The 20,840-nt window shown below is 39.1% G+C and overlaps 1 protein-coding gene across 2 annotated transcripts in view; it reads right to left on the bottom strand.

Annotated features, from left to right (window-relative positions):
- The window catches only part of LOC123705458 (frequenin-1), a 178,815-nt gene that overhangs the window by 22,268 nt on the left and 135,707 nt on the right, over window positions 1-20,840 (bottom strand). The gene's annotated exons all lie outside the window — the stretch shown is intronic.

The raw sequence follows: 20,840 nt of genomic DNA, 5'->3' as shown, positions 1-20,840 counted from the left end.
CCGAGCAAAAAACGTAGCTTTAATTAACGTTCGTGAAGGATTTTTTGGAGTGTTTTTACCTATATATAGTTGGTAATAAAAGCCTCTTTGATCATAAATCATTATATAAGCCAATTACCGTCTTAAATTTCGTAATTTTACTAGTAGAATCGTTTTATACTTAATATTTAGTGGTTAATTAAATTATGTTTTACAAACGGGCTTCATGCTTCGTAAAATATTAAACGCTCTCATAATTCAAATGAAGGATAGGAAAGATTTAACTCTACTAGAGTTCTGTTGTTTTAAAGTTGTTAAATAAAGTTTGGGTTAAAATAAATAAATTATTATTCATAGAAATAAACGTACATCATTCATATAATCTAAAATAATGAAGGAATAATGATACCTTTTGATTTTTACAGCACTAAACAAGTTCATGTATTTTTAAGCTTCAATGGCTATCATGAAAAATCTATAACGTACGTAATTTTTACTGAGCGGAAGATATTCTTTTTGTTAAATATATCTTAAAACATAATAATCCGATAGTTTGTTCGCAAACTTTGCGCTCGAAAACCCAACTTTTTGTGGTTTGTGTCAACATTGAATAATTAACATCACAATGCTGTAACTGAGAAAGAATATCCATGATAGCGGACTTTCTTTTAAATTGGACTTTGACTATCAACCGCATATTTTACTCTTTAACAATGTAAAGACATGTCTTAACGACAATGTGAAAGTATTTGAATAAGTGTTTGAATGATTACCTAGTTGTAAAGATTTTGATTACTAAACATAATTCAACACGAATTAATATTATCGTTAAATTCCGATGCAAAATATGTTTCCAACACCTAAGTACAACACGGTTGGAATTTTGTTATAATAGCAATTTACCTCGCGCGGCATCTCGCCGTGATAGCATTTTTATCAAAAATTGGAATAATCTAACAGCTTACAATACTATGAACTATATTCTCGTTATACGCTCTTCACTCGATTGCTATACATCGTGCTCCAGTTTGTTGTCGAATGGTTTCAATGCAATCTCTTAGAATCTGAATGAGGAGCAGAATAATGCCCGACTGACCGTAATTCAGTGAACAATTTCTCCGGAGACAAACGGATTCCAGAGATGTTCTATGCAAAACTTTTCAAGTTTACAAAGACGAGCACTCTAGACTCTTTCATTCAGAGACCATCGGGAGTACGGGAACAGGAAATGCATGTATGAGCGACTGTTTTATAAATTATGTACTATTTCAAGTACATATTTTTCTGTAATAGGAAAGGATTGCATTGCTGCGGAACAAACACTTCCCGGATTCATTTGAATATTTCTACCATCAAAATTCTAGAAATATACCTACGTTATAAACTTAAAAGTTACAATTTTTTTATTGAACTCATTATTCGTATAAAATTTAGTTGCCTTCGCCTGCATAATGTATTGAAAAGCACTTAAATATTTATTTGAAGTATAAATCGAACTAACAGATACCTACACAAATCGACTACCTATAACTCTGATGAAATAACGAACACGATGCGTTAATTACCTTACAAGCTATAAACCATAAGCGCAAATCGCTTAATTGTTAGCACGCTTAGAATTCATGCAGTAAATTGCAATACCGGTATATCAAGTATGTAACGAACGCATTCAATTGAAACTAGATCTCATTCAGTAGATACTTCAAATCTATTGGATAACTCTCGAAAACTATAGTCTCATCCCCGATATCCTATTCCAAATGATCAGTGTACGCTATGAAAAGATTCGTCGGAAAGTTTGCGAAATTTTCCACTAATTAATGGACGAAGGATGCGAAACATTTGTTTGTGGGCGGTTATACACGATGTGGCAAAATTGCATCTTAGACAAATTTGTTAAAATAATTGTATTATTCCCTTTAATAAAAATTATATCATGCAAAAAGTAGGGTCTTCCCAATGCTCACATCAATATGTAACAATAATTTCTGAGATTTTGGCGACGCAATAAAAAATGGTGCGATAAAATATGACAAATTGTAGCCATTCCTTATCGATTACCGTTTACTGAATGAAAGCATATACGCGATTGGTTTTCGACAAAGTTGGATTTTACGCATCGTATTGTTTCCTAAAGCAAAAGTTTACGTTTCAGATATACAGTGAAATTTGTATAAAATAATATTAAATGTATAAAATTTTCAAATTGTTAACTTTGTGGCACTGAAAAATTATACAGCTTCAATTAAAAATGGTAAAAACGCTTTTTACGTAGAGGTACCTTTTAGTTTGACTTAGCTCTCGAATATTCGAAAAAATTCTACACTACAAGAAAATAAAGAAAGCCTTGGTCTAGCAGTTTCGTTTTATTCCTAAAATATACCTATTAATTAAGGTTCAGTGCGTGCTAGGCACTGATTAATTAAGGCTTAGGTCGCATTTTTCGGGTAAACTATTGAATACGTAGCGCCTATAAAAATAAAAGCTTCTTACACGCCTTGCTGCGTTATTGCTAGTTTATACTAATAGGAACTATAAAATAATGTTAGTATATTTTATTCACGTTGATTCGGTGATTTCAGAAGCAACTTCGTGAATTTATATCATTATTTAGCATGAACATGGACAAGACAAAAATCATGTCAAATGTCATGTTGTGCCCACTCCGGTATCAGTTGGAAACTCTATTCTCGAAGTTGTTGACGTATACGTTTACCTGGGACAAACCGTCCAATTAGGTAAGTCCAATTTTGGGATAGAGGTCAATAGTCGAATCCGACTCGGCTGGGCAGCGTTCGGGAGACTACGCAACATCTTTTCGTCCAAGATCCCTCAGTGCCCGAAGACGAAAGTCTTCGAGCATTGTGTGTTACCGGTGTTGACTTATGGATGGATATAAGATCTGAGACGTGGTCCCTAACAGCGGGCATGGTGTACAAGCTTCGCGTCGCTCAACGCTATGGAAAGGGCTATGCTCGGGGTTTCATTGCGTGATCGAAGTAGAAATGAGAAGATCCGCAAAAGAACTAAAGTCACCGACATAGCCCACCATATTAGTAAGTTGAAGTGGCGCTGGGCTGGGCATATATAGCCCGCAGAACCGATGGCCGTTCGGGCAAAAAATTTCTCGAATGGCGACCACGTACAGGACATCGCAGTGTGGGACGGCCTTCAACGAGGTGGACAGACGACCTGATCAAAGTGGTGGGGAGCCGCTGGAGTCAGGCCGCTGGTCGGTCGGTCGGTCGGTCGATCGGTCGTTATGGAAATCTTTGGGGGAGGCCTATGTCCTGCAGTGGACGTCCTGAAAGGCTGGAATGATGATAGTGATGATGATTATTTTGGAGCATTTTATATTGTTTCGTTTTGAAAGTTCTTGAAGAAGATAGATACTGAGATTTAAAAAAACTTGATCTTAGCGAGAAATTATAAAATTCATATTCAATTAACTAAAAATATATAAATGTTAAAAGAAGGATAATAATCCATCACGATTACGTTTCTTAATTAATTTAAACGCCAAAAATTCAAAAATTCTATTAATTTCTACAGGTTTTTTGTGTTAACTAGAACACAATTCGATTGGAAATTTTAGACAATTTTTACGTACAGTTTCACACGTGTCCATGTATCGGAACACAGAGCAATGACAAGCCCGGCAGCTGTGCAAAACGGATATGACAAAGGTGAAAAGCTGGCGAAGAATTTCGGCGCTTGACGTTTTAATTAACTGGATCAAACTGGAATTTTCTGGAAAAATCTAAGTTGGTTTATGTGTTGTAAATATTTTACGTTTAGCTTGTATATTTTTTTAATATACAGAGATACGATTGTAAAGTAATAATACCTGGATTTAAATTTGCGTATAAAATAATATGTAATTTGCGATAGTCGCAAAATTCAAGTTTTTTAATGGATAAAATTAAAAAAAAAATGAAACATCCTTAAAAAGGAACATCAAATTAATTATTTAATATAATTTTTTCACAAAACATTGATAATTATTTTCATTCATATTATTTAGGTTAATTTTCTCAAGCAAATGAAAGAACACAATGTTCTGTTTGTTTTTTTAATTTTGGAACGAAGTTTCTTATCGCGCGTTGTGGAAGGGGGCTAGACGGAAAAAATTCTTACGAAAAGTTGTCACGACACTTTTTGCTAGAGTTGTAAGCCGTGCGCGTGCGGCGTGAGCGTGGTTCTCTGTCTGTGCACTTCGTTCCATCCGGATGTCCCTTGATATAGCTCAAGTTTTTTTTTTAATTTATTGCATGTTGTTTTACGGCTAGACTACGATCAAGGAAGGCTTTGTCTTCTGAGACATCATCTACATACCATCGCTTTGTAATTCAATGCCTCAAGTTATACCTACCTTTGTCTATGGGTAATTGGTAAATGCATCCGTGTTCTCTAGATGTGGGTATTGACTATTGAACCCTTAGGTACAATCTCACATTACCTTATGTTATTCACCTATATACCTAACTATACTAAAGCGTCTTGTTGGAATTTGACACCTAGAGCCTTGTGATGAATTTATGCCTTTGTGATGAATCTATACTACTCTACTGATAGTAGACTAATATTATAAAGCTGAAGAGTTTGTCTGTTTGAACTCGCTAATCTCAGGAGCTACAGGTCCGTTTTGAAAAATTATTTCGGTGTTAGGTAGCCCATTTATCGAGGAAGGCTTTCGGCTATATATCATCACGCTAAGACCGATAGGAGTGGTGCACTGCAGGTAAATCCGCAGGGCACAGCTGGTTCAGTAATAAAGATTGTACAGTTGTTTCATTTGGGGCTATTTCGGAATCTCTGTTATTAACGTATTCTTTAATACAAGAATTGTATATTTAAATAAGTAGTAGGACAGACACCAGTTTAAGCTTGAATATAGCCTTAATTGGCGCCGAGAACATTAATTGTTATCCAATTTGATTACGTCACAACCGGATCGATGTGAAAGTATTTAAAGTGATTTAAATCTCGTCACATCTCGTTTTAATGCAATGTGCATACAAAAACGCTACCGTTTGGCTCTATCCATATTATTATTCAGAGGATTTGTAAAAATTATTGCCAATTTATGTGACGACAGTCTAGGATTAAAGATGATTCGTATTCGCTTTGTTACGTAAAGCATTATTTGGAATGTAAATCTATATAAAATCTAAATAAAAGCGAAAGACTCACTTCACGAAAACCGATGAACGTATAAAATTGTTAGTTTGTAGTTACTAAATGCTCTAAGAACGCATTCTGCACGTACTACGTGTCCCAGCATTGGTACGGAGACTATAAAAATAATTTACTTGAAGTTATCACAGATGGCGCTGAATGCTCTTAAATCGGATGGGCAAGCATTAATAACCGCCCTTTTATTAGAGATGCAACGAATAGTTGTTTGGCCGGATACCGGATACCGGATGTTCGGCCTGACCTCCAGCCGAATGTTCGGTATCCGGCCGCCGAATATTCGGCCGACGCCATTTTGAGTTTCGTAGGTGCGTGTCGCGCACCGGCAGGCCGCCTGTGCAGTGCAGGTTTTGACTTGTTTCGTAGTGAACGTTCGCGCGGTCACAGTTCTTGGTAGAGACACTTTTATCGTGTCAGTGAAAAAAAATTTCGTTAAAAATAATAAAAAGCTTCAATTACAACTGTCTTTATTTCGATTCTATTTATAAAATCTACCAATTTTACTATCCGGTATCCGGCCTGATAGTACATTACCATCCGGTATCCGGCCGGATAGTAAAAAAGGGCCGGATAAGCCGGATACCGGATAGGAACCGAATATTCGGTGCATCTCTACCTTTTATATTGTTATATAAGACGCTCGCACTGCAGCAGGACACCTCGCGAGGCCATCGCCCCGAACAATATTACCCCGAGGCCTGTGAAAGGCTGCGTGGAAGACCCGAGTAGTAGTGTCCTGATTTTTGGGGAACTCGTACAGATCGCGCATCATCTAAATAATGATAACACGATCGTGATGGGACTATTACTAACACGTTTGCTTTTCAAAATCATTTATAATGTAACTTTACTAAGTATATGACCGGGAGATATTGACACAAAATTTCGAGTCATTTGTAACAGGATGGCGGTTCTACAGGGGTCTTAGTACGCAATGACAGAAAGTAAAATGATGGTGTGAACGCTGGTACCGGCGGGTTAGTCGCGTGGGCGTTAGTCGAACTCATCGGAAATGTTGCGGACGGCGACTACACGGACAACGGCGGTGCCGAGCGACGGGCAGTGGAGAGCGCGCCAACGTGATGCGCGCTATACCCAGTGAAAACGGCACCGGGCCGCGGCAGTGGGGTCGAGTGGGCGGGGCGTATTGTGCCCTTACGCTCATGTTGCTCATCGTACCTACCGTTAGTTTTAAGTAGGATAAGATTGTATATAACGTGTGAAAATTGTAAATATGACAATGGTAATACCGAATAAATCACCTTGGAAATCGCTGCGAGTTTTAATCAACAAGTGGGAACCTCTGCGCCTCACCCTATACAAAGAACATACAGTCCACTGACCGGGGCTATAATTAATAGTGCCTGGTCCATCGACGCGCCGGATTTTGTTGAAGCAAACTTCACTGCGAAGACGACGTGCTTATTAAGAAGAAAGAAGATAATACGCCGAGCTACGAACGTTGCGTATCTTCAGTCTTAAGCACAAGACGCTCAGCCGAACGACGACTGCGCTGCGTGTCTACGAGGCTGATTTATCTAACGCGGTTTACCGCGGCTCTGTGTTAGCCCACCTAACGGTGTCAAACGGGCGCACATAGTTAACGCCGCAAGGCGGGAGTGACTGTTCGAACGCAGTCACCAGTTCGCATCCAACGCGACTGTACAGTTCGACTTCGCCGGTAAGGCGCGAGATCGTGTGAGGGCCGGACTGTAGGCACGCTGACGGGGCAAGGTGTTCCTCCTTGTCCTCGAGCAACCTCACGCACTTGCGTCCTCTGCTGGGTAGTTCCTTCCTACCTCATCCACCTTTTCCATTCTCACGGTGAGCGAACACTGTTGCTACAGCACCTCGCCGTGGGCTGTTAGGGCTGCTAGGGACGTTAGGGACGTTAGGGAAGATGATGACCCGCAACCGACCGAAGAAGACAGACGAGGCGGATGCAGCGGCCGTTACACATACAAGACCGCCCGCATCACCGTCTGAGCTACGAGAAACGACGACGACAGCACCCGCAGAAACGGAAACGCGAGTAGACGACACTCAGTCACAGGCCTCAGTCAGAACGACGAGATCTGTGAGATCGCGAATGAAGGAAGCACAAGCAGAGGCAGGAAGCAAGCTACTAGCGCTCGAAAAGAAAATGATAGCGCTCGAAAAAGAACAAATACTAAAAGAAATGGAAGCGAACATTGCGAGAATTGCTGACGACGCTAGCGTTGTTGACAGAACGGACGCGCTACCGATAGAGTCAGAAGATCGAGTACAAGACTGGCTCAAAAGACACAGCCAAGAAGCGACCGCTATGCCACAAAGACACGGTGACGCCCCCTTTCCAACACGGGGGGAGTCATCGCGACAAGTCGCGTGGACTAAAGATACGGTCGGGCAACGTAGAGATGAGTCACCCGTCGTAGAACACGACACAACGAAAGTCGGAACACCGAGAGCAAGATCCCGAGATCGCGGGATAGAAAAGCTAACTGAAGTCTTTGAGGAGCTGGCCGCCTCCAAGACAAGGCTTCGATTTACCTCATTTCAATGGAAACGTAACAGAATGGCTGTACTTCAAGGCCGCGTACGAGGACACGACGCGACTGTACAAATATACAAACATTGAAAATCTAGCCAGGTTACGTGCTTGTTTAACGGGAGCCGCACGCGACACTGTTGCGGTTCTATTAAGTACAACAAACGATCCTGAGATGATAATGAGAACGCTTAACCAATGCTACGGTCGACCCGAAATAATTATCGACCGTGCAATGGATGAGATTAAGAAGCTGCCGCGACCCGGCACGACGGCTGTAGAACTTAACCAATTCGCCGTGAAAGTACAAAATATAGCTTGGCTGTTAAACAGCATAGAGGATAGAAGCTACGTTAATAGTACGATGCTCGTCAGAGAAATATTAAATAAACTGAGCCTGCACTATCAAGCACGGTGGACGGACTACGGTCAAGCACATGGCACGACATATGAGCCCATATTTCTCACATTGTCGAATTATCTCATCAAAGAAGCGGATCTACAACTTACATACAACTACAGTAAGAAGACAGAGACAACAACAGTTGAAAAAAGAGAGAGTCGACCGCTACGCCGCGCGAACATTTATGCGACTAATAACGATGATAAAAAGATAAGTTGCTTATGTTGCGGGCGCGAGCATGAAACACCAAAGTGCAAAGAATTTGCAAATATGTCACTAAGCCAGCGTTGGGAACGAATGAAGAAGGCGAGAGCCTGTTTTCAATGCATTGTTAGCACGCACCTGCGATCCCGGTGCAAGCATAAAAGGTGCGACATAGACGGGTGCGATAAACCGCATCACCCGATGTTACATGAAGAAAAAATAGCGATCGAAGAGAAACCGACTGAAGTTGTACTCTCGACTACTATTAACAGCAACAACCAAGCTGTTTTATTAAAAGTATGTCCGGTGTATATAAAATCGGATGGCGAAAAGCAAATCAAAACGTATGCTTTATTAGACGAGGGATCAACAATATCATTGATCGACGAAGACCTCGCACGAGAGCTTGAATTAAACGGACCTACGCAACCCCTACGAATAAGCGGGGTGGGGGCGTCAAGCGACATTATGAACAGTAGATCGGTGCAAATTAAGATAAGCCGACGAAACAATGGAGCGTCACACGCGATCCGTGTGCGAACAATGACAAACCTAGCAATAGGTGGACAAACAATAAGCGCGAACACGCTGAAATACAATCATTTGAAAGGATTGCCTTTGAAAGACGTCATCGGTAAAGTCAAACCGAAGTTGTTAATCGGGTCCGATAACTGGGACTTGATTATATCAAGAAAGCTGAGAACCGGCAAACGTGGCGAACCTGTAGCGTCACTCACACGACTAGGGTGGGTCATACACGGCACCACACCCAAAACAACATTAAGTCGTGAAAACGTGTTACATACGTATGAAAACGACGATGACTGCGTTAGTAACAAATCATTGGAAAAACTAATGAAGAAAAGCTACGAAATCGACGCACTCGGTATAAAAGTAACACAAAGAAAATCGAGTGTCGACGAGCGCGCTATACGCATATTCGAAGAAACGGCACGTCGCATTAACGGACGTTTTGAAGTAGGCCTGCCATGGCGAACCGATAAACCTACGCTGCCATTAAACTACGAAATGGCTAGAAAAAGGTTAAAATCCATTGAGAACAAAATGGACCGATGCGAAGAATTCAAACATGCATACACGGCGGAGATTCAAAATCTCATTAACAAGGGATACGCCACACCGGTAACAAACGATGACTTACCGGCGACTACTACGTGGTATCTCCCGCACTTCGCAGTCGTTAACCCAAACAAGCCGGGAAAACTCAGAGTGGTGTTCGACGCGGCCGCAAGAGATAAGGGCGTCTGCTTAAATGACGAGCTGCTAGACGGCCCCGACTTACTTTAGTCACTGCCGGGAATACTCTACAAATATAGAGAAAATGAAGTCGCAGTGACGGCCGACGTTAAAGAAATGTTTCTTCAAATTAAGATTAGAAAACAAGATCAAGGCGCGCAGCTTTTCCTTTGGCGAGGCGATGATAGAACGAGCCCTCCGAAAACGTTTAAAATGACTTCAATGATATTTGGGGCTCGTAGTTCGCCATTCATCGCACACAGCGTTAGAAACAAGAACGCTGAAGATTTCCGATTATCGCATCCGCTAGCATATGAAGCGATAACGAAAAATCATTATATGGATGACTTCGTCGATAGCTTCAAGACCGAAGACGAAGCTATACAAACAATCAAGGAGGTCATACATGTGCACGCCCACGCTAGCTTCACATTAGCTGGGTGGAGTAGTAATCGCGACACGGTGATACAACACACGCCGTTCGACCTGCGAACACGGGCGACCGCGAGTCTAGTGGCCACTAACCACGATATGAACAAGACATTGGGAATGGTGTGGATCCCGCGAAAAGATAAACTTTCTTTCAACACATGTTTAGCGAGGATTCACACCGACGTGAAAGAGCGCCGTCGTCCTCCTTCAAAGAGGGAAGCGCTAGGAACGGTGATGTCAATCTTCGACCCGCTGGGACTCATAAGCTATTATACAATCACGGCCAAAATAATACTTCAAAATTTATGGAGGCTGAAGCTTGATTGGGACGAGCCCATACCGGCAGAAGACTACGCTAACTTCGATGACTGGCTGAAACGATTAAATGACATCACCAAGCTGCGAATACCACGATGGTACGGCAATACGGGGGAAGTTAAAGTCGAACTTCATGTTTTCTGCGACGCCTCTGAGCAAGCGTACGCCAGCGCCGCCTACTGGCGCTCCGAAGAGCCGAACGGAAACGTACGCATAGCGCTAATATCTGCTAAGGCGCGAGTAGCGCCGTTGAAAACACAAAGCATTCCAAGACTCGAGCTGCAGGCCGCACTAATCGGCGTACGTCTTGCGTCCACTATACTAAAGGAGCATAGACTAGCCGTGGCGAGTCACACATATTGGACGGACTCGACAACCGTATTGCAGTGGATTCGAAACGATAAAGCTCGTCACGCTCCATTCGTGGCGAACAGGCTGGGTGAAATAGCCGAATTAACGAAGATAAATCAATGGCGGTGGGTGCCTACCGCCGATAATGTGGCGGACGACGCGACTCGTATCAATAACGAAGAAAAGAACGAGAACGACCGTTGGTTCACCGGCCCTGCTTTCCTACGCGAACCGAGGGAATCATGGCCCGAACAAACACCGTGGCTAGAAGTGGCGGCTGTCGAACATTACACAGCCACAGAACGAGCCGACATACGACAGAGCGTACCGGATGTAACACGCTTTTCAAAATACGAGCGTTACATACGAGCGATCGCCTATGTATTAATGTTTATAAACCGAGCTAAGAAAATCAAGACGACGCTCGATACTAATTTGCTAGAAGAAGCCGAACGCTTAGCAATAAAAGCTTCACAACACGACAAGTTTGAAGAAGATATAGAAAGATTGACGAACAAAAAGTCAATATGTCGAAGCAGCAGACTAGCCAAGCTTGACCCCGTGCTAGACAAATACGGCCTCCTACGACTTAACGGCCGGCTAAAGCACGCAGCCATACCGAACGTATGCAAGTTTCCCGTCATATTGGACGGCGGTCATCGCTTCACAAGACTATTAGTGCGAAGAGAACATGAAAGAGCGCTGCACGCGAACAATGAGCGTGTGGTTAACGACCTACGGCAGCGATATTGGATATTGCGAGTCAGACCGACAGTTAAGGCCGTAGCGAAGGAATGCTCGACATGTCGTATAAAGAAGGCCACGCCCACTATGCCGAACTTCGGTGACCTACCTGCGGAGCGGACCGAGGCATTCGTGCGACCATTCACGAATTGCGGACTCGACTATTTCGGTCCAATGACGGTTACAATAGGACGCCGAAGAGAGAAGCGCTGGGGGGCTCTATTTACTTGCCTTTCAACACGGGCTGTACACATAGAGTTAGTCGGCGCTCTCACTACCGACTCTGCAATAATGGCGATGCGGCGTATGGCAGCGCGACGTGGGTGGCCGCGAGTTATGTACTCAGACAACGCAACTAATTTCCGCGGCGCCGATACGGAGTTACGTCGAGCCATTGAAGTATGGGAAAGTGAACTTAAAGACTATGGCCTACAGCAGCGAATGAACTGGAAATACATCACTCCCGGCGCACCACATCAAGGCGGCGCGTGGGAGAGACTTATTCGTTCTGTAAAGACTTCGCTTCTCGCCGTACTTTTCCAAAAAGAACCGCACGAAGAGATATTAATTACGCTGTTAGCGGAGGTTGAGCACACGATCAATGCTCGACCGCTAACACACGTGCCGGTGACACCAGAGGACCCGGAGGCACTCACTCCGAACCATTTTCTGTTGGGTGGCCCTTCCGACATGCCATTAGTTGGCGCATGTGAGCATGTAACAAAAAGAACATGGAAGAAAGCTCAAGCGCTAGCGAACGAGTTTTGGCGGCGGTGGGTACGCGAGTACTTACCTACACTCAACCCACGCGGCCACCTGCGACGAAGCGAGCAAGAGCTAAAGGTCGGCGATATTGTCATTGTTGCCGACGCTGCGCTTCCAAGAAATGTATGGCCACGAGGACGAATTATGAAAATATTTCCCGGACCTGATGGGGAAGTCAGAAGCGTCATCGTGGAAACAAGAGGACACCTGTTAAAGCGACCGGTAACAAAGGTCGTCGTCCTTCCCGTTGAAGAGGCTGCGTCCCGAGGACTTCACCGGGGGGAGGCTGTTGCGGACGGCGACTACACGGACAACGGCGGTGCCGAGCGACGGGCAGTGGAGAGCGCGCCAACGTGATGCGCGCTATACCCAGTGAAAACGGCACCGGGCCGCGGCAGTGGGGTCGAGTGGGCGGGGCGTATTGTGCCCTTACGCTCATGTTGCTCATCGTACCTACCGTTAGTTTTAAGTAGGATAAGATTGTATATAACGTGTGAAAATTGTAAATATGACAATGGTAATACCGAATAAATCACCTTGGAAATCGCTGCGAGTTTTAATCAACAAGTGGGAACCTCTGCGCCTCACCCTATACAAAGAACATACAGTCCACTGACCGGGGCTATAATTAATAGGAAATATAGCGAAAGTAAAACGATTTGTAACACAAAAATTTTAGAATTTACCGATAGCCCATAAAAAAGAAGTAGGCGGTAGTGTCATGCCATACTTTTCCGGTGTGACTTACAGCCCGCCATACCGACGCGATTGTATTGATTTAAAAAAAAAAAACAATTCAACCATTTGTACCAGGCTAACTTTTGCACAGGTAACCATCGTCGTGCAGCCATTTACGAAAATCGCCATGCCATACTTTTCGGACTATTCCAAATGGTCGCCATACCGCCGAAAATCTGCAAATGTTTTTTTTCAGTAAAATTTTTTGGTCCCTGTAGAACCGCCATCCTGTTACAAATGACTCGAAATTTTGTGTCAATATCTCCCGGTCTATAGCGTTTGGTTAGTTGGTTTGAAAATATGCTCTTAGTATTGCTATACAAATCATAAGTAAAAATTAGTATAAGTACTTATACCAGTATAAAATACATTATCTCGTATATTTGAGCTGAAATATAATATTCCAGAATTTAAAATAAAATCTCGTGAAATAGTAGGTACGCTTAATTGGAGATAACTTAATTCAAAACCTAGCTCACCTTATATAGGTATGAGCAATTTAACAGTTTCTAATTATACAATGCTTCAATAATCACGTGGCAATATTATATTTTTTACTAGCTGTGCTCCACGGTTTTACCCGCAGTGCTCCGCTTATGTTGGTCTTAGCCTATAAGCCTTCCTCGATAAATGAGCTATCTAACACAGAAAGGATTTTTCAAATCAGATCAGTACCTAGTTCCCGAGATTTCGTTAAAAATTAAGTTTCAGATTAGCTATTTACATACCTTACATTACATTTTAATTTGTAAGAATTTCAATCTATACTAACCAAATCTTATAATATAAAAATGAATCGCTTTCGTTAATTCTTTTTTTATTACATTTCTTGAAGTACGAGGATGGTTCTTATGGAGAGAAAACGTAAAAATATACCACGGGCGAAGCCGGGGCGGACCGCTAGTTGTAATATAAATCTCAATGTTTAAAATATTATACCTATCATAACTACTCATAACTCAATCAAGATCTCACTATTAATTTAGTTTGGCTTTAATTCAAACGGGAAAAACAATTGAATTAATAACGGACATTAATTATTATCATGACCTCTTTTGTCCTTGACTACGATACAATTCGCAGCTCTTCACTCACTGGTTTACCAAGTATTTAAGGATTATATTAATTTCTGGAAAACGGCTTATTATTTAATAAATTGCTAATTAAAAACAAATGCTAGAGTTTCGTACTTAAAGTTCTATTTAATTTTGAACTTTGAATCCGGGCTTTAAGTGGTTTATCTTAAGAGTTTCTATTATCTAAAAGCGTCTTATATTGATTTTAAACTTGCAGTAAACATCTATTACGTTGGCGTTCACGAAACGTTTAACACTAATCTAGTTTTAAAACATTAAGGCACGCTTAGCGAGGATTACTGATGTTAACAGAATACTTTCACTAAAACAAGCTTATGCTCATTATAGCTTCGCGTCTAAATTCGTTTTAACATCCTATTAATATTTTGGAATGCGAAAGCGAAGATATCTAGATATCTAGTTAACACAAATAGATCGTTTCTAATCGCAATAGTTTTAAAACAAAGGAATATTAACTCTCTGTGCTCAAGGAATTTGATGAAACCCTTACAAATCATATTTTAAAAACAGGCAAACTAACGAAGCAGGAGAAAAATATAGAGAACAGCGACACGTGAATTAGCAGCGCATGTTGTTTTTAATAAAAGCCGTAACGGTGTGGAATAAATATCTCTGTGTAAACTCTCAGTGACTTCCTCATGACCGCTACAAGCCGTGAAATGCTAACAAAAGTTCGCAATTTACGCAAAACTTCACTATTCACGTTCATGCCTTTGAATAAAAAGTTGTTCAATGCTTTAACATACTTCATCCTGTGAATTTTGTGGGAAAAATGAGTTTAACACGCAAATTATTAGATAATATAAAATATTTTAGGCAAAACTGATCAGGAGTAGTACTTAGGAGCTTAGTAGCTAATATGTCTCTAAATTGAATTTGAATGTAAAAAATGAATGTGTTTTTTATGAAATTAAATAAAATTTACATATAACTAATTAAATTACACCCTATTCAAATAGTTTCAAAATAATATCTCTGTATCTAACATTGTGTATAAGGAAAATATTTTGTCGTCGGAGTTGATGGTAAGCTTTCATATGTATCCCTTTCCCTTAGTAAATTTATTATAAGATAGGGCTAAAACAAGGAAATTTTGGTACACTATTTAAATTTTTATTTTGTTTATCTCTCCTGGGGACACATCATGCTTCATAATATTCTATTCTGTGAGTCAATTGAGCTTGTGGTTTCGCTTGCCTGGCTGCCAGGTAGAATTTATCTACTCATGTTAAAAAAAACTTACTGCACTAAATAAGGGCCAGCAGTGTTCGGATTATAGAGTACCTTATAAAATAAATAACCATAATAGTTTGTAACCAGATTTATTACGGTAAGTACTAGGATAATATAAAGTTGTTTTGATCAAAAATTATTGCCCTAAAGACATGTATCTATACCCTTTCTATATCTACTTCAAACGTCGTTTCATTTCAGCCGATAAACAAAATCCCGTATTTGTGTAGAACTTACGTATTTTTCTTATAAACAGTTCTATACATAACAGAATCAATAGGATTCCCTTATCTTCGAGATAAATAAGTTTCCTTTGTCTTGTTAACAAGTAAAGTTATATATCAAGATTACTTGTGTACAACCCTTCGTAGGAAAACAATGCTCTCTCCACCTTGAGCCTGTAATCCAGGATTGGATATTCTGTATCAGGGAAATAGCTCTTTTCAGTCTTAGATAAATGTGTTAAGAGATTTATAAACATTTTTATATTAGACAACTGCTTGTTTTAGTGTGAATTGTAGATACGGGATTTGAAGTTAAGTAGAGATGGATAAATAAGTTGAAAAAAGTAACGTTGCATGAAAACATGTTTTTATCGAAAATGGATCAGGGAAAAAGATACGATATCGTTTTTAGTTTTTTAACATACTATATTTTATAGTGGAGACAGACAATGAAACTTAACGGTGGCTAAGCGTTTTTTGTTATTTTTAATAATAATTGGTTATACTTAAGTTTAATCTATACTAATATTATAAAGCTGAAGAGTTTGTTTATTTGTTTGAACGCGCTAATCTTGGAAATACTGGTCCGATTTCAAAAATTCTTTCGGTGTTAGATAGCTCATTTATCGAGGAAGGCTATAGGCTATATATCATCACGCTACGACCAACAGGAGTGGAGCGACGGGGGTGAAACCGCGCGGAGCAGCTAGTAATACATAGAGTCACTTCGTAATGTTTAAAACAGAAATTATTATTGTCCAAATTAAACATTATTCCATAATTAGATAATAAAATTGTAAAAAGACAAAACAAGTTACATATTTATTAATTCTTTGCTCAATTCTATTTATGATTTAATATAATGTAATAAACATACTATGATACTAGCTTTCCGCCCGCGGCTTCGCCCGCGTTTTCAGAGAAAACCCCGCATAGTTCCCTTTCCCGTGGGATTTCCGGGATAAAACCTATCCTATCTCTCAAGTTGGATCGAACTGCACATGGTGTGCGAATTTTATTATAATCGGTTTAGTGGTTTAGGAGTCCATTGAGGACAAACATTGTGACACGAGATTTATATAATATATTAAGAAGATTGTGTTCCCGGTCTATTGAACGTTACTCTTCCAAGGGCAAAAAATATTTGCTCACTTAAGTGATCCCTGAAGTAATAACATTACGCCCAACTTTATAAGGTTGTTACATATAATATTCGTGGATATTCCGTGTAAGAGCTTGCACTAAATGATTATCTATACTCGATATTATAAATCTGAAGAGTTTGTTTGTTTGAACGCTCTAATCTCAGGAACTACTGATCCAATTTGATAAATTCTTTCAGTGTTAGATAGCCTATTTATCGAGGAAGGCTAACAGGCTATAGACACAGGCTATAGATCATCACGCTAAGACCAAAAAGAGGAGATCAATGCGGGTAAATCCGCGGGGCACAGTTAGTCTCATAGATGTAGGAAATGCAAAACGTTCAGCTAAGCTGATAGGCGAAACCACCAGTCGTTTAGTAAATTATTCGAATTAATACTATATTACGCTATTGTGGAACAAGCTCCCTGCCTCGGTGTTTCCCAACTTATACGACATGGACACCTTCAAGAAGAAAGCGTATAAATTCTTGAAAGGCCAACAAATCGTTCGCAAAGTGCCCGACAATGCGAACGCTCATGGGCGGCGACGAGCTTCCAAAAAGTAACTCGCTTGCTCTTTTGTTGGTGATAATATAAAAAAAAAAAATACTGCGGTCGTATTTTGGTATGATAAGTATCATTGTGTTACAAGAAAAAATTCTGTTGTAGTTTTCAGATTGATATATTTTTTGTAGATTATATAATTATAAGTAGGATAGCAACGTGTGGTAAACCCACGCACGTACAAATGAAATGAGAATAAATATTAATTGTGAAAATGCGAACTGCTATTTAAAACTGCGTATTGTTTATTTATGAGCTTATTATAATAGAGGTTTAATACAATAATTTATAGTATTTGCATACTTTTATTTTCAGGGTGTGCTTGGGCCTTGGAACTACTCAACTAACTGGTGGCTAGTATAATATTATAGAATAACTAGCTGTTGCCCGCAGCTTCGCCTGCGTGGAAAAGATAAATAAACATGATACAAATTTTCATCCCCTATTTTATCCCCTTGGGGGTAGAATTGATCAAAATCCTTTCTTAGGGGACGCCTCCGTCCTAACATCTTCCTGCATGCCAAATTTTAGCCCGATCCAACCAGTGGTTTGGGCTGTGCGTTGATAGATCACTATATCAGTCACCTTTGAGTTTTATATATATAGATAATACAAAAGATATCACAGGTGATAAAGTTCTGTAAAGGTTTTATTGTTCAGTATGTAATAACAGAATGCACTATAAAACTAAATTTGAGTTATCACACTACGCTAGAACAAAGAGATGGTCTCCTAGATTTCAGACATAAATATAAGAAAAATAGATATCTTGAAATACTGGGAACTTTCTTAGAGTTCAAAAAGTTGCAGGATAATATCAAAAGACGTTGCCAAAGCTTTCTTGTCTCACACGACACAGGTGGACAGAACAATTTATTGTTACCTTCTAGTATATAATAATTCGTGACAAAATACGTTTTAAAATCTCCAACTGTATTGCATTTCTGACGTCCCTTTAGTTTGAAGAAATTGGATTTTTGCGGTAAATAAAATACTTTTACAGTTCAAAGACGACGGTTACTGCGCTTTTATATTTTTACTGTAACATGTTGTTGTAACATTTGCTGGGAAATTACAGTTTATTTTAACACAGCAGTGTAACTGGTTTATTTAGTAACAATTCTTATAAGGATACAAACAAATTTTTTATTAATTAAAAAATATATTGTCACAGTTGAAATAAAATAAATATTTTAAACCCTAATATGCATAATAATTATCCATTACACATAAGGATAGACCTCGAAATGTAGAGAATAATAATTCCATAATGCTATAAATAAATTGCACTAATTCGTTCGATCAAAAAGAATCGATTTTATTGGCCAGCCTGGACAATTTGCAGAATAATAGATGAGTATTATTATCCATTTTGAATAGGTACAACTCAATCGGATGCAATTATTCGAATAAATAAGGAAAATCAAGTCTTTGTAAGAATAGAGGATGGTTAATGATATAGCTATTAAGTTTACGCAATAGGTGTAGAACCAATCGTATCGATTGCTTTGATATTTCACGCAACACAGATAATATCGATTAAGAAATTATTGTATTTTTTCCGCAATAAATATGTGGTTTATAAACTAAAAAGGGCCATGATTTTTGGGTATAATGAAATTTGAAAGTATATATTGTGTGATTTTCATGGAATAAATAATATAAAATCTCAAATCCATCGTTAACGAAGGGGTTGTGGTATAAATAGAAAAAGGATGGTTCATGGTTGCTTTATGTTGTGCCAACTTGAGAATTATACCTATTAGATTTTCAGGCATTTAATACCTATCATAGATGACTCACAAATGTATAGTCCAACTTCTGTTAAAAAGAATAAGCCAATAAATTTATTGTATTTCTGAAGTGGAGAATTGTCCGATGTAAAGAGTGAAGTTCTGTGTATCCCCTGAAATGTGGACTAGGTACATTATTGAATTTCATATTAATACAAAATTAAGAGGGAAAAGGTTACGAGTCATCAGATAAATCACATAGAAATTAATGTTTAATTAACACTTTTCAAGTTGACAATCACCTCTTAAGCCGAAGCCCGTGTCCCAGCAGTGAGCACATAATATGAAGCTGATGATGAAAATGACAATCATAACTAACAATCAACTAACAACTCACAACATTGTAAGATATAGTCTTTATATTAACTACTAGCTGCTCCGCGTGGTTTCACCCCCGTGGCTCCACTCCTGTTGGTCGCAGCGTGATGATATATAAGCCTATAACCTTCCTCGATAAATGGGCTATCTTACACAGAAATAATTTTTCAAATCGGACCAGTAGTTACCAAGATTAGCGCGTTCAAACAAACAAACAAACAAACTCTTCAGCTTTATAATATTAGTATAGATTGCTCCCGTAGCCCAATAAATTGGCCCGTAAAAACGTTCATTACAACACTCTGTTTGATTGGTGGGTTTTATGATTAACATCAATCATCATTAAGCACACAATGTATTATCTCGTAAATTTTTGTGGAGCCAAGGAAGAATAATGTATCAATACAAATGAAAATATGGCAGGTAAAGGACACTACTAATTACTATAAGAACACTACTACTATAATATTAAGAAGTAAAAGACTAAAACTTATTATTTATTTAAGTATAAGTTTTTGAATTAAATTGAACTTAATATCATTTTGTTTGTTTTTAATTGAATACCTTAAAAACTATTAAACTGATTTGGAAACGTGTATTCCGCCAACCTTTTATTCTTTTCTTTTTATTCATTGTAGAGCCGGGGTAAGTGGTTAAATAATTTAGTGTTAATGTAGTGGTCAAATAATTTAGTTAATAATTTATCTAAAGATCCCTCAAAGCAAATATGTATTTAAAATAACCGGATGAATCTAGATATAAACCTTAGCAATTATCGTTAAAACACGCAAGTCTAACAATGCTAACTGTGAAGTTAGCATTTAACGGCTCATTTATTCCTCATTGAAACAAAAGCGAAATTAAAGCAAGTTTCTGTTAAATAATTTCTTTTCAATCAGTGTTCGTATAAAGACATTTCGGCTCGAATCTTTGTTCACATACCGTTTATACTATTATACTATGGTTTAAACTATTATCCGCGGAATAATTTAATTGCGTACAATTACGGCCTATTAGATATTCCAATATGTGAAAGTCACACGAATCCTTTACGACTCTTAACTGCATTTGAGTTGTTAAATATGTATTTATATTTAAATGTAATACTACAAGTGTATTCCATGTTAAACGTCGAGGACGATTTACAAATGGGGATATCTTTTATATTATGTTTTATCGTTTAAACAACAAAAGAAGTGTTACGTCTTGAAGATTACATACTGTTCTAGCAAATTGTTTTATGATGCGGTATTTTATTATTTTTACACATAAATTATGAGTCTATAATGACATAGCATTAATACATAAAATAAAAAATTGAAATATATACCTTTTCTGATTGGGTATTTATCCTTTACTATGAAGTCCAGTTTTAAACTTGGCCTAGATCGACAGCTGGCAATTGATATACGTGTCAAGCTATTTTTGTTTATAGACCTTCGTTCAATGTGAATTTCTTAAAATACATCAATAATTTATCGACTTATTTCAAAAGTATCGACATTTCATAGAAAAATAATAGACGGCAAGCGAGCGCAGCGTGCCGAAA

Source organism: Colias croceus, chromosome Z (assembly GCF_905220415.1).
Source record: "Colias croceus chromosome Z, ilColCroc2.1".
NCBI lineage: Eukaryota > Metazoa > Arthropoda > Insecta > Lepidoptera > Pieridae > Colias > Colias croceus.
Note: the sequence above shows the minus strand (reverse complement) of the source record. Positions and strands in the feature narration are given on the sequence as shown.